Genomic DNA, 13,447 nt, shown 5'->3' on the forward strand with positions numbered 1-13,447 from the left:
TCCTTTTCTTGCTATTCCAGTCCACATATTCACACCAGTTTAACTACAATCGAAATTCTAGTCATTCTAGCACTAAATCTAACAACCCAAAGGCTGCAAAAGCCTGACTCTCCACACCAAAATACCAAAAATACAACCGCCCAAACATCCACATGGTGTCAAACCACCGCAGTGGCAGGGGACATTTGATGGTGTTGATGTTTCGTACACTCAACAGCATGTGTGGTTTATTTTTGCCCTTCTGTGTTGCTCTTTCTGTTGCAAACTGAGGTGGATATTCCAGCTCTGTGTGTTGAATCCCTTTTACATCTTGACCTTGGTTCACAAGGTTGTCCTGGCCCAGCCTGCTATCATCTCAATCACACGCTAATTTCTCCGCCGTGTACCTTGTGCTGCTGAATTAATAACACCATCAGTGTTAAACAACTGCTGCTTGCCTCCTGGTCTCTCTGCTCTAACCTTCTGTCTCTCTCTGGTTTCCTGCCTCTCTCTCTCTGCTGTACTTGCAAACAGGCGAGTACACAATACAGACACTTGTTTTGCCACTTGTGAGGACATTTTATTGACTTAAACTCAGTGCCTGGAGGCTTACCTTAGCCCATGGGGTTTTCAAGATCTGACTCTGGGGGTTCCTCCTCAGTCAAGATCGAGACATCTTCTTTGCCCAGACTTATTGAGTTTCTGTCCCCAAAATGTGACTGAACAGATTTACATTTTTGCCCGTACAGTGACTACTGTATGTATTTGTCCCAACAATGCAAAAAGAGACAGTACACACAGTCATAACAGGGAGAAAAAAATCAGTTCCTCCATCCATTGACAGAGGTCTTTTACATTGATTGAGACAATAGTTGGATCAAATAATGAAAGAAAGAAAAACAGCTGATTGGCGTTGACCCCCAGCGGTGACCCTAGCTATCCGTGTCACACACTGTGTCTGTGATTTACATTTTCATTGTCTCTTGTCCTGCAATCTTTACTAGCAGCTGCCTATAACTTACAAAGATCACACAAAGGTCATGTATGTATTAGCAGCTATGATAACAAATCCTTTATCTACAAAGCGGGGGAGCGGCTGCAGACAAACATACATTTCGAGGATCCTGGCACAAGAGGGTAATGTAAACATTAGCTAAATACCAGTGCTTGTTTTGAATGAATTGAGTGCTCAAGTATATGGTTCCCTTATTTTGGTTACTCCATTCATTCAGCCTGAGAAAGACATATGACAGGTTGAATTGATGAGGTTCACTTTAAAACACTTGATTGCCAACTGAAATTCATTAATCAGTGTGTCACAAATAAGATTGAGTTGTTCATCAAAAATGTTGCTTCATTTGCATGCAAAGGTTTTAGGCCTCATTCTGTCCCATAATGAGTTGTCTTTTGTGCTAGCAATCATTTTCTATGAGACATTGCCATTTTTTTTCCCCCAACTGGTGCATATATTGTGAATAAAACGCTTGGGTGAAACTGTTGAAATGCACTCTGAACACAACATAAAAAGCAATGAAACATGAAATTAAATGTTATTTTCATATTTAATTCACTTAGTTTAATAACTCTCTTAAGCAGCTCTCAAAGGTAGGATTTTAAAAGTGTTTTTTAAGGGTTTTACTGAATTAAATTTTCTGCCATTTTGTAAAAAAAAACACGATTGCAAAACTCATCTTTCTTCCAGATAAACACCGAACAATCAGGAATCAGTTTATTTAATGCACCATTTGGTCATGGTCTCTTATAGTCAGGCACAAATGCCTAAGATATTTCATCACTGTATTTCACATCCAAATATGACATTCTTTGCTGCGACTTGATTTTTCACTTGACATGCTGCATGCTCTGTAAACTCCCCGAGTCCCCTTTGTGACTGTGATACACATTAGTTGAGCAACGGTGAGTAACGTTTATATGCTTGTCTCTCTGACAGCTTTCCCCGTCCAAGTGTTCCCTCTACACTCATTCAACAAAAATGCTTACCCCGTCATCTGCAGGCCCAGACGCGTATTGTAAGATAAAAATAGCAGTCTTTTTAGCATCTTGGGAATTCCCCCTGCTGTTAAACACGGCATTATAGTGGGGCAGGGATTCCCACAAGGGACCCATGTCAAGAGCAGTTTCACACCAGGCCACGGCCCCTTTTCAACCTGCTGATCTTGTTTCAGCAATTTGGGTGGAGAGAAAGGCCTTGAAGCATCCTAATTAACTACGTTCATTGCTATGTTGCCTATTAGAGTATGTTCACGAGCCTATAAATAGGGTAATTGCTAATTATCTACAGTGATCTCACCAAAGCTGTGATTATGCTTCAGAGTTGATAAGGGTGCTTGATAGGAAGGAAATAGAATACCGCTGTGCAGCAGCAGATTTAAATTCACCCTTTAATTTTAGCAAATCCTTTTGTGCTGGGTGAATTACGCAGCATGGTAGTAAGGTAGTAGAGAGACCAGGATGTAAAATTTAACAGCCAACAGCGTTTCACACAAACAAGCTCTAGGTCAAAATACTTGAATATACATGCAATATTTTCTGTGGGAAAATGTAACATTTCATCATTCAACATGCCGAAAATATATTATAATTCAATTTGATCCATGATGTCATCCAAGGATAAATGTTATTCATCTTATAGGACATTTTTGTTTATCCAGTAAATTAAAAATAATATTTATAGAGCACTTTTCAAAAACTCACAAGGGCAGCAAAATTAAACATCATAAAATCCTTAGATTTAAAAACAAACAAACAGATAAAACCAATTCAGTGTAAGATAAAATGAGATAAAATTTAAAAGAAAAAAAACAGTTAAAAGAAAATACAAATTCAAGTAAAATCAGGAAAAACTTAAAAGAAATATGTTTAAACCACTGATATAGAAAATGTATATCTCACATTGGACAGCACTAAGATGCTATGTATCCTGCAGTCCTATGTCCTCGGGGGTGTTGCCGATGAAAACATCAAGGTTGAGGGCTGTTGGCCATAACGCAGTAGGACGAGATATCACAAGACACTTCTGGTTTTAACTCTGGCCTCTGGCCCTTGGCAGTGCAGCCCTTCCTTAAACCACTGTTCCCGCTAATTGGCTCTGTGGATAATGCTGGAACTCAGAATTTACATGGAAACACTTTGAAGACTTGAATACACTCGCCCCCGGGTGCAGTCTTACATCCGCTCTGCCCAGCCTTGGCGGCACACCGTAAACCGAGGCAGAAAGCAAACATTCGGTCCAGGGAGGACAGGAAAAGAGTGGAATATAGAGGTAACATTTGTCTAGGGACCCATGAGATTGGATGGGAAATCAGTACAGCCTCATGCTTACAAAGGACCAAAATAGACAAAAAAAAAGAGTGAGCGATAGAAAGAAAGGGATGGAGAGACAGCAGCTACATTTACATGCACAGAAATGTCCTCTAGTTTAGGCTTTACTTTACTGTTAGCATTAACCTTATCCTGCAAATTGGTGTTTCCATAAGTAAACTATCTAATAGCAAATTGCTGTCTGCCCGACAGAGATGAAATTCAACAATCAATCATTTTTTGGGACCGTTCATCCATTTTCCATTACTCATGGTGGGAGGCACAAACTCCAGCTCCCAGACCATTTGGGATTTGTAATTCCTCTGGTGTGTTCTGGGCTGCTGCTGGTTATGATTTACAGTCCATTTAAGCAGGACTGATTCATTGACAGAAGAAACCTGGACTTGACTGATCCTCCTGAAATTCTGTTGCTGCTGGTTATGATTTACAGTCCACATAAACAGAACTGAGTCATTGACAGAAGAAACCTGGACTCAACGGATCCTCCTGAAGTTCTGTTGCTGACGTGAGAGTCGCCAAGTAAAGAGGGTGCCCACCCGATGACCCCAGTGAAGCGTTTACCCTTACAGCTGCCGATTACAGTACGGGATTGTAAAACCAAGTCCTGTGAGCTCAGGAATACTTCCACAAGGAGGCATCCAGAAGAACCAGATGGTCAAAACATCTCACCTGGGTCTTTTCAACATGAAAGAGCAGCAGTTCTAGTTTGAGCTTCTTCCAGATGTCGGAGCTACTCTCCCCGTCCGTAAAGGGGCCGGTATGTTTCAAAAGAAAAGCTTGTCAGATGGTCTAAGAGAGTCTGAAACTCCCTCGCCCCAAATCTTTCTGACAATGGAATAGGGAGGGGATGCATCTGAAAACCAACAATCTGATATAGCCAGATGTGCGGAGATAGAGACAGTAGGAAGGGGTTGTTCTTCACACAGCTTTTTCTGTTACTTTTCATGTGTACAACCGAGAGTAACACTATGAACGCCTTCCAGGAGAGACAGTCTGAAAGAATACGCCGTTATTCCCATATGTGATTATCGCATGATGATTTTCACTCCACCTTTGAGCGTGGCTGTTCAGAACAGCTATAAACACTGTCTGTTGTCGTCGGGCGACACGTACATACAAATTATTTTCGAATGTACTCTGGATCCTAGAAACCCTGCGAAGGAAACTGATTTTGACCACTTGCTTACAATTTCTTTCATAAAGTCAATTTTTGTATCGCCCAATATCACAAATAAAGGGGACATAACATTCTGATTTTCTATCATTTATATGTTATAATATTAGGTGTCTATGTTAAACATAGTCAAAATTCAAAATGAGGTTAACATATAGTACCAGTCTAAAGTTTGGACAGTGTCTCCAAACTTTGGAGTTAACCAACCAGAACAGAGAGGGCTCATCAGGAGGGCAGCTTTAATGAGACAGGAGCTACAACGATTAGACAGAGGCTGAACTGAGGGGCCACATAAAGGAACAGTATAAGATAAATTAAGTAAATCATGCAAAAATATATTAGTAGAGCCCTAAAATAAAAATATACGCCTGGCAATGCATGCAGTGCCTTCTTTAAGGTGACCAGAGCTAATGAACATACAGTAAGCTACTGACTCAGTAGTTGCCTGCTACTGCAACCGTTCTGATATGGGAAAACTTAAAAAAACAAGAAAATATGGGTAGCTGGAGTTACTAATCACTCCCACGGTAAGAAAGCTACAGATTAGAATGATTGCTTGTAAGTAAGAGCTGCTACTGTTTCACAAGTATGAGGAGAGAGGAAGTGTAGGGTGAGTGGAAAGCAGAGGCAGATTTCGTTGCCCTTCATTACCCATGACACTATCTGTGCCTGTTGTCCAAGGAAGCTGCTGCAAGGCTGTCAGAAAACTTTGTGCACGCCCGATCTCTTTTTGTCAGTGCTCATTGTCCCTCTTTGTGCCCGAATGTGCTCATGTATTGTACGTAAGTGTGTATATATGCTGTGTGTACTTGAAGGACTGTCTGTTGCAAGTTGCAAGAGTCAACATTACTGTGCATTTGACCATGTACACATGGAATAAATATGTGCCCGGCCAGCTTACTTACACTTACATAAGCTCTGAATGTGATTATGAGAGCAATATCCCCATAGTGTCTGTTGTGTGGAGCTCTGAGGAGCAGTATGTATTTACTAGTCCTAGCCTGATGGCAATGTTAAGCTCCCTCTAGGCCAGAGTGTTTATCTAGCTGGTGTTTAGTCTTTGGTCTTTGGACGGCACCCAGAGCAAGGCCCTGCTGTCCGGGCAGCTCTGCTGTGGATAACTCCTGCTAGTTGACCCCGTTTAAAGGCCTGGCTGGCTGTCTAACTGTCCCTCTGAGCGCCGAGGCTCAGCCATCCAGCACTCTGCTGTGTCTCTGTGACTGAGTACTGAGTAATTCACAGGACTGAAATTTTGGTCTGAGCCAGACCCAGCACCGATTTATTTAGCCCAGTCCCTGCCTGACAGCTAAAAAAAAAAAAAAAATTCAGCACAATCCCAGCCTGAAGCGATATATTGACGTCAAAACTCTCTCTTCTCACTCACCATCTCCCATCTCAGTCTCTTGCTCTCTCTCGTACACAGACAGATGTTGGTACACTCGTCACTGTCTTGCTGCTTTGTCCATCATGAAGCATTAGGTAACCAGTGAACGGACTTTACCTCTCAACCCAGTCTCACATCAAAATGTGTGATAGTTATGTTGGTCCACAGTGCAAAACATATTAGTTTTACAATAACGACTCTAAAATTTTGAGATACCTACGTATTTTTGGCTTATTCTTATCTATTGGCTTGTGTCCACGTCACATGACTGTCAAGTTTGCGAAACAGACAAAATGGCTGACTTTACTTTTATTTTCAGTGGTAAATGAAATCTTTAAGATGGTTTCGGCATTAAAATGCATTTTGATAACATTTTGTAGCGAGAAATGTGCTTTTTACTTTTATAATCTTGGTTCAGTGAATGTATATGATGTTTAGTTTGTCAGTTATTACAAAGATTGTTTCAGGTCCCGCCAGAGAATTGTTGGAATGCAACGTTTTCTATCGTTGACATGGTGGTTGATGTTGCTATAGCTGAAAACATGTAGCTTGCATGTTGTTTGAATCATTGTCTTTGCGTTGTGAAGTTATGTGAGCTGTTATGTTATTTATGTTATTTTATGTAACTGTTTGATGATGCTTTTTCAATAAAAAACATAGATTTTAGAGCGCCCCAGGAATGACGCATTTCGTCTTTAGATTTCCAACAGACCACATCAGTCCGGTGGGCAGAGGTGGCCATTAAGTAGCCCATTTTCCTCACTGTCTGTTTTAATGATATCTCCTACATTTCTCGAAACAAAATACAACAATACAATAGGTTAATGTTAAGGCCATCCGTTTTAATTATTTCACCTATTATATCGGCTATTTACTTTTAATTACTGAATTTATTCCAAACTGATTAAGATTTTCGTGTGCAGCTGGTTCAGCCCCCCCCCACCCACCCACCTGCACCTGCGCCTGCAAATCTGCACTCTCCAAACCCAACGGGGAGGTAACCCTGGTGACATCATCAGGGTTGGGTTGTTTTTTTAGACCTGATAAAGCTTCTCCCAAGCCACAGAAAACATTATACAACAGTTTCCAAAGGCTGAATAGTTCTCTCGATTAAAAATAAACTGATCTTTATGTATAAAATTGGTGGATTCCTCTTTAATATTTATCTATATATGCATTTATTTTATTTTTGTGTGTCTAAGTGTCACAAAAAACATTGCATGATGCTGCAATGTTTAACAGAGCATGTACAACTCCAATGTTTTTCTTCCTTTAAAACAAACACCGGCTCATCGTCTAATTTCCCTGGTGCCTGAGCTGGCAGTTCACAGCACGTGCAAACACACACAACTGTACTGTACAGTATATGCGCAGAGTAAACTGTCTTCTCCTCTTTACCTCCTTTCAGTGCATTCTATAGTTCAATCCTTAATTATTGGATGATAAGCTTTCCTCAGGGTTTATGTTGCACTCTGAAGGATCATTACAAATATCTACAGAGGCCTATTAGCGGTTGATTAGGCACTGTGCTGGACCGGAAGAGCGTGGGCTTATTTCAAGAAGACGGAGAGTCCTCGGCAGGCCCTAATTAGCCTGCAGAATTGAGCTACTCCCTGATTTCCTGGTCAGGTGGAAGACGCCTGGCCTCCACATCAATTAGTGCGACTCTCAGAGTTGGTTTTATTCCCCTGTTTCATGTCACAGAGAGGTGACGGAGAAGAACTGTTGTGTTTGATGTCAGGAGAAAGCTCATGTAGTGTGCCACAGTCTAATGTATATTAATGCAATGATCTACAGTAGAACTATATTTATAGTCGGAATTCGTTTGTAAAGTTATCATTGTCTTGTTTGCACAGGATTTCTCTTTTATGCAGCTTAAAACAAACATATTTTTTATGCTCTTCTCATTTTGGAATTTAAATTTTATTTTTATCTTATTCTGTAACTTTGTGTGCAGAAAATTTAAATTTAAAACATCTCTGCTAAGGCATACAGCATGACTTTTATTTAACATCTGTCAGACATGAATAAAGCTCAATTTTGTATTATAGGAAATGTATTTAACAAAAAAGAAATGTAGCGGTAGTAAAAATTGTAGTTCCAGTACTGCAAAACCATTCAAGGCCATTATCAACCACAATAATTCTGTTAACTTACTTGTAAATGCCTTTTGAAATCTGAAGTGGTCTTAACTGAATCACAGCTGCAAGTGGCCTTATCATCTGGCACTGCTTCACCAATATGAATAAAACCTTTTAGGCGTCTCCATGCTCGATGCAGATCAACATTCACTGTCAATGTGCAGTTCAGAGGTCACGCACAATATAAGTTGGTCTTCCAAAGCGAGGTCGGGGTCAACAGTACAGCTCCCAAAGTCATAAAAACAAAAAGCCAAGCCAGTAATTAGAATCTGCATAACTCATGCTTCTCACAGCACCACCACTAAATATGTCTGTCAGCTGGTCTCTTTTGAAATTTCTAGTGTCAGGCAGGGTCAGGCAAATGCATTCTGGGAAATGTAGTATATAGAGTGAATTAATTAAAAAATTTAAGAAAAGTCCTTAAAATGTACATGAACTGAAGGGCTGCATAATGAGCCAGTAAAACATTTTGAACTGTAAATCATGCAAAGATATTCCAGTAGAGCCATCCATACATCCATCCATCCATTTTCTGCCACTTATCGGGTGCGGACCGGGTCGTGGTGGCATTAGACTGAGTAAGCAAACCCAGACATTCTTCTCGCCGGCAATGCCCTCCAGCTCCTCCTGGGGGATCCCAAGGCGTTCCCAGGCCAGGAGAGATATGTAATCCCTCCACTGTGTTCTGAGTCTGCCTCAGGGTCTCCTACCAGTTGGACGTGCCCAGAACACCTCCAGAGGGAGTCGTCCAGGAGGCATCCTAAACAGGTGCCCAAACCACCTCAGCTGACTAGCATCGAAAGGACTCCGAGCCTCCCCTGGATATCCAAGCCCCTCACCCTATCTCTAAGGCTACGCCCAGACACTCTCTGGAGGAAATTCACTTCGGCTGCTTGTATCCGCGATCTCATTCTTTCAGTCACTACCCAAAACTTACGACCAACTGGTGACTGACTGGTAGATTAAGAGCTTTCCCTTCTCTCCAGTAGAGTCCCAGAATAAAAATATAGACCTGGAAATGTGCATGATATGTCCCCTTTAATATATGTTAAATTAAAATTTAGGAATTACCATTCAGGCAACATTAAATCCTGAAATGAGCACAACTGTGTCACAAGCAACACTGATGTTGCAAGAAATTGCGTAAAAGCAAGCAAGAGATGGAGAGAGAGACTGAATGTGTGTTTTGTGTCTATTTCTGAGTCCTGCGGCCTGTTGTAAGTGCTCTGTCGCAGGCAGACCTTGCTGGTCTGACAGCGTGACGCACTCCAATAAAAAGACTCTCGCTCGCGGTCACACACATGTCACCATGGCAATTAGCATGTCAGAGTGTGTGTGATTGACAGCTGCCACAGCTGGGATGTAAACAACAATGAGCGGTGCCGGTAGGGAGACCCGGGGTGTTGGAGACGTACAGTACAAGCTCTCTCACATGTGACTGTCATAAAGAATAAATGAGGCAGATCATATTTACTTATCTCTGCATAGATAATGTAGGTCACAGGAATAGATGGGCTGAAACAGAAACTATTTTTAAAATATTATCACAGTTAATATGTTACACTGGTAATTATCATCTCAGTTTTAAAGGGCAAATGGAATTATATTTCATACATTCATATCATCTCTAATCAGAAACAACAGACAGAGATTCTTTAGTCAAACACATTATTCTCTATTATATAGACCTAATTAATTATCGGTTAACGTGATGTGAGTTCTGTTCTCTGGCAGCATAGTTGATGCCTTCAGCTCATTTATCTTAAAGCAAAAAAAGGATTTAGGTGTATATATTGTATATTTAACAATAATATAATTCTATATGGCCATGGGAGTATTATCGGTATGTTTAGTAGGGCTGCAACATTTCCTCAATGATTAATCTATGGATTGTTTTCATGATTAATCATTTAGTGTATTCATGTCAAAGAAATTGTGGAACATGTCCATCACAGTTTCCCAGCGCCATAGGTGACATCTTCAGGTGTCTTGTTTTGTCTCAACAACAGTTCAAAGATGTTTGATTTACTGTCAGGAAAAGCAGAAAATAATTGAGAAACTGGAACCAGCTGCTTCAAAAATGGCTGCTCATTATCAGAATAATTTTCTTTTGACTAACTAATCGCCTAATTGTTTCAACTCTAAAGTTTCATTTAAATGTTTTATTTGGATCTTAGACAATATCATTATGTCAACCAAGGACTTAAAGGTATCTTGAAAAATTTTGTTTACATATATGTTTCTTACCAAAACACATTGTGTGTATCTTTGAGGCTTTAGAAAACATGTTGAATGCCTTTACTTACCCATAAAACATTAGCAAAGCCTTTTAAAAAAAAAAACTTTGAAACCCGCTTTGTGCACATCCATGTTTGCTTGCAGTCTTCTACTTCCCTCCATCTTGCTCCACTTTTCTTGGCGCATTACCGCCACTTGTTGTTCAATGGCATTGTATGAAACCGTTGGTAGAAATGTGTACAACTTCACTCTTAGCATGTCCTCATGTGGATGCAGGAGATATAAATAAAACTAGGATCCACTCATTGAAACATTGCCTCATAGCACTAGTAGTGGTCAAAAACTCCACAGAGTACCTTTAAGTTGCCTACTGATATAATAAAATATATAATCTTTTTTACATTTTTTCCCCATCAAATGCTAAAAATCTCATCTTGGAAGAGAAATCTTAACATAACCTCCCTAGTGTCTCCTCAGTTCCTTATCTCTGCAGGGAAACCTTTACAGTTTTGGTCCAAGAGCTCAATTTTATGGCTCGAACGTTGAAATGAGTCTGGCTCCTGGCTGGACCGCTGCCGCTGAGATCACATGTGACTGATGGCAGGTAGCTCGGAGGCAGGCTGCGCCGTCTGGGCTGCTTCCCCGTTCAACATACTCCACATCCGAGCCCCCGCATCAATCACTGCGGCTAGCAGGAGTGGGATGCACTGCCAGGGCTATTCCTGGCTCTCTCTGTCACACACACACACACAGAAAAATATGCATACTCACACACACACACACACACCTGTCTCTGGCTGATTCTTCCAGTGTCTCTGTGAGATGGGCATATTAACAGTGGCAGGCAGTAGCTGCAACACGCTCCACCTGTCCTGAGGAGACAAGTGTTGGGGGAGTCAGAGATTAAATCACTTACCTGACTCACGTTGCACCACAGTGTTCATTTAAAGCTGCACCAGGCAGATTTTTCTCTAAGATCGTAAGCAATACCTTATACATTACACATTGTCATTGCCCCAGTGTTAATTTAAAATAATTGAAAAGCAGATCAAAACCACAGCTTTAATGTGTTGCTTGTAATTGAGTATATTGAATGTGACAGAACCACAGACTGTATATAAAAATAAACATAACAAGGTGTGACCTCACCAATTGGTTTGCATTGGAGACAGTTTGAAGCCCAGAGTTGCTGCTTATGTCAATTCCCACACAGCAGACATCAAAGCTACTATAAGTCTTCAAACCTTATTAACGGAGCTATAATTTGCAGACCATCAGCACACTTATTAGAGGGCTTGAGACCATAATGACTCGTTGAAAAAAATGACTGACTTAGTATTTCTAGAGAGAAGTTGACGCTTTTTGACTGGAGCCAGCATCTAGCGACTGTTGTTGGCATTGAAAGGTACTTCCACATTGGCTTCAGCCTCAAGATGTAGTAGTTGCCACTTGGACAAAACCCTTTTTTCTGGTTTCTATTGTGACACATTTTAAATTACTCAACAAAAATTAAAATTCATGGTGTCTGGGACCTTTTATCCATCATTAAAATCATTAGTGTTGGAGGAATACAATAAATGATGGTGGTATATCTGCAAAACATCTGGGACAGATGTTTAAACATATGTTAAATACATATCATGAAAAAAATCTGTCTTGACATAAGCAAATATTGCAATATACCGTAAGTCATACTTGTATAATTTACTTGAGAAGTTGAAATGGCAAAGTACTGCACACAGGTTTGAGATTTTAAGATCAAAAGGGCCCTTTTCAAGGCTGTCACCACTAAAACGAGGAGCCGTCTTCAACAGATTAGTGTAGTGCCACTTTAAATGCTTTGGTCTCTTCAGTGGAATTTGTTTGAGGAACTTGTTCGTTGAATCGTAACCTGGTAATTACCTTGTGCTTTTGAGCCCTGGCTGGCCTCTCCAAGGCTTTGACTGAGGACCTACACTCTCAGACTGAAAAATGCATTCAGACCTCACCAAGGACCTTGAGAGATAGTCAGAAATAGCTGCCTCTTAAGATGTGCAGAGTCCAGTCCGCTGTGAAGAGCATCACAGTGACTGGTGCTTCATTTAGACGCTGCCACTGGCCTCGCCTCTAGATCTCACAGTCAGGTCACAAACACTTCATAGCGTGTCAAGTGTCAGCTGAAGTACCGTTGCTATTCTGGGTCCCTCGTCGTTTCTCGGGACTCATAAGTCATTATCGTCTCTGCTAAGAAAAACATGTTCACATTGTGTGAAAATAAGACTGTTATGTAGTTTGAGGGAGAGAACAAAAGTGAGAAATAGAAAATAAGTAGTGACCCAAATGTGTTCATATAGAGAAGAAGATGGAGTCTCATTCCCACAAGAAAAAGAATTAACGGATCTCCTTTAATCAAGCAAATTCAGCTGTTCTTGAAGGGGACCTATTATGCTTTTCCTTATTAATAGTCCTATGTCTAATGTTACAGTGTTGGATTTTCATGTTAAAAGTGGCCAATGTATCAAATAATGGAGGTAAATGTATGTTTGAGCTCTGGACGCTCGGTTTCCAATATTTTTTTCTACTTTCAGCCCGAGCTGATATCAACTTATGACAGATTTCTTTATATGGTCATCTGCTCCACACACAGTTCACTGCTCCGCTCCAATAACATTATGGCATTTTTCCATTGTTTTGAGGGTAGTCTGCCAAGCCATGACTCGACTCGAGCTGGCATGCTGTGAGTGTTTTTCCATTACACAGCAGGGCAAAGTAAAATAAGTAGTTTACCTGTTGGAGGTGTGCTGGTCATCTGCAGCTCTTCATCAAACATCATCATCACTGTGGCTGTTTCTGCACTATTCCTCCCTGTATTATTTCTAACTGATCTGCTGAACAAAGAGCTCCGAATATGTCCATATCTTCTTGAATTAGCTCTGCTAATTCAGTGAGGAACACATTTCATTTCCTCTACATTATTCACAATAAAAGAATCCCGTTATTTAGTTATTTAAAAGCTCTTAATTTGAAGCAGTGAAGCAGGAAATGTTGGGTTTGCATCGGCGGTAACTTTACACAATATAGATTTTTTGAACTTTGAATCATGCAAAGCTACTCTAGTGGAGTCCAAAAATAAAAATATAGAGCTGGAAATGAGCATAATAGGTCCCCTTTAATTTAGATATTAATTATATCTTGTAATTTGGCAAACAG

General features: G+C 40.5%; 1 protein-coding gene across 2 annotated transcripts in view; it reads left to right on the top strand.

The window, feature by feature from the left end:
* Positions 1–13,447, top strand: part of gpr158a (G protein-coupled receptor 158a) — a 75,997-nt gene that overhangs the window by 22,274 nt on the left and 40,276 nt on the right. The gene's annotated exons all lie outside the window — the stretch shown is intronic.

Source organism: Thunnus maccoyii, chromosome 21 (genome assembly GCF_910596095.1).
Source record: "Thunnus maccoyii chromosome 21, fThuMac1.1, whole genome shotgun sequence".
NCBI lineage: Eukaryota > Metazoa > Chordata > Actinopteri > Scombriformes > Scombridae > Thunnus > Thunnus maccoyii.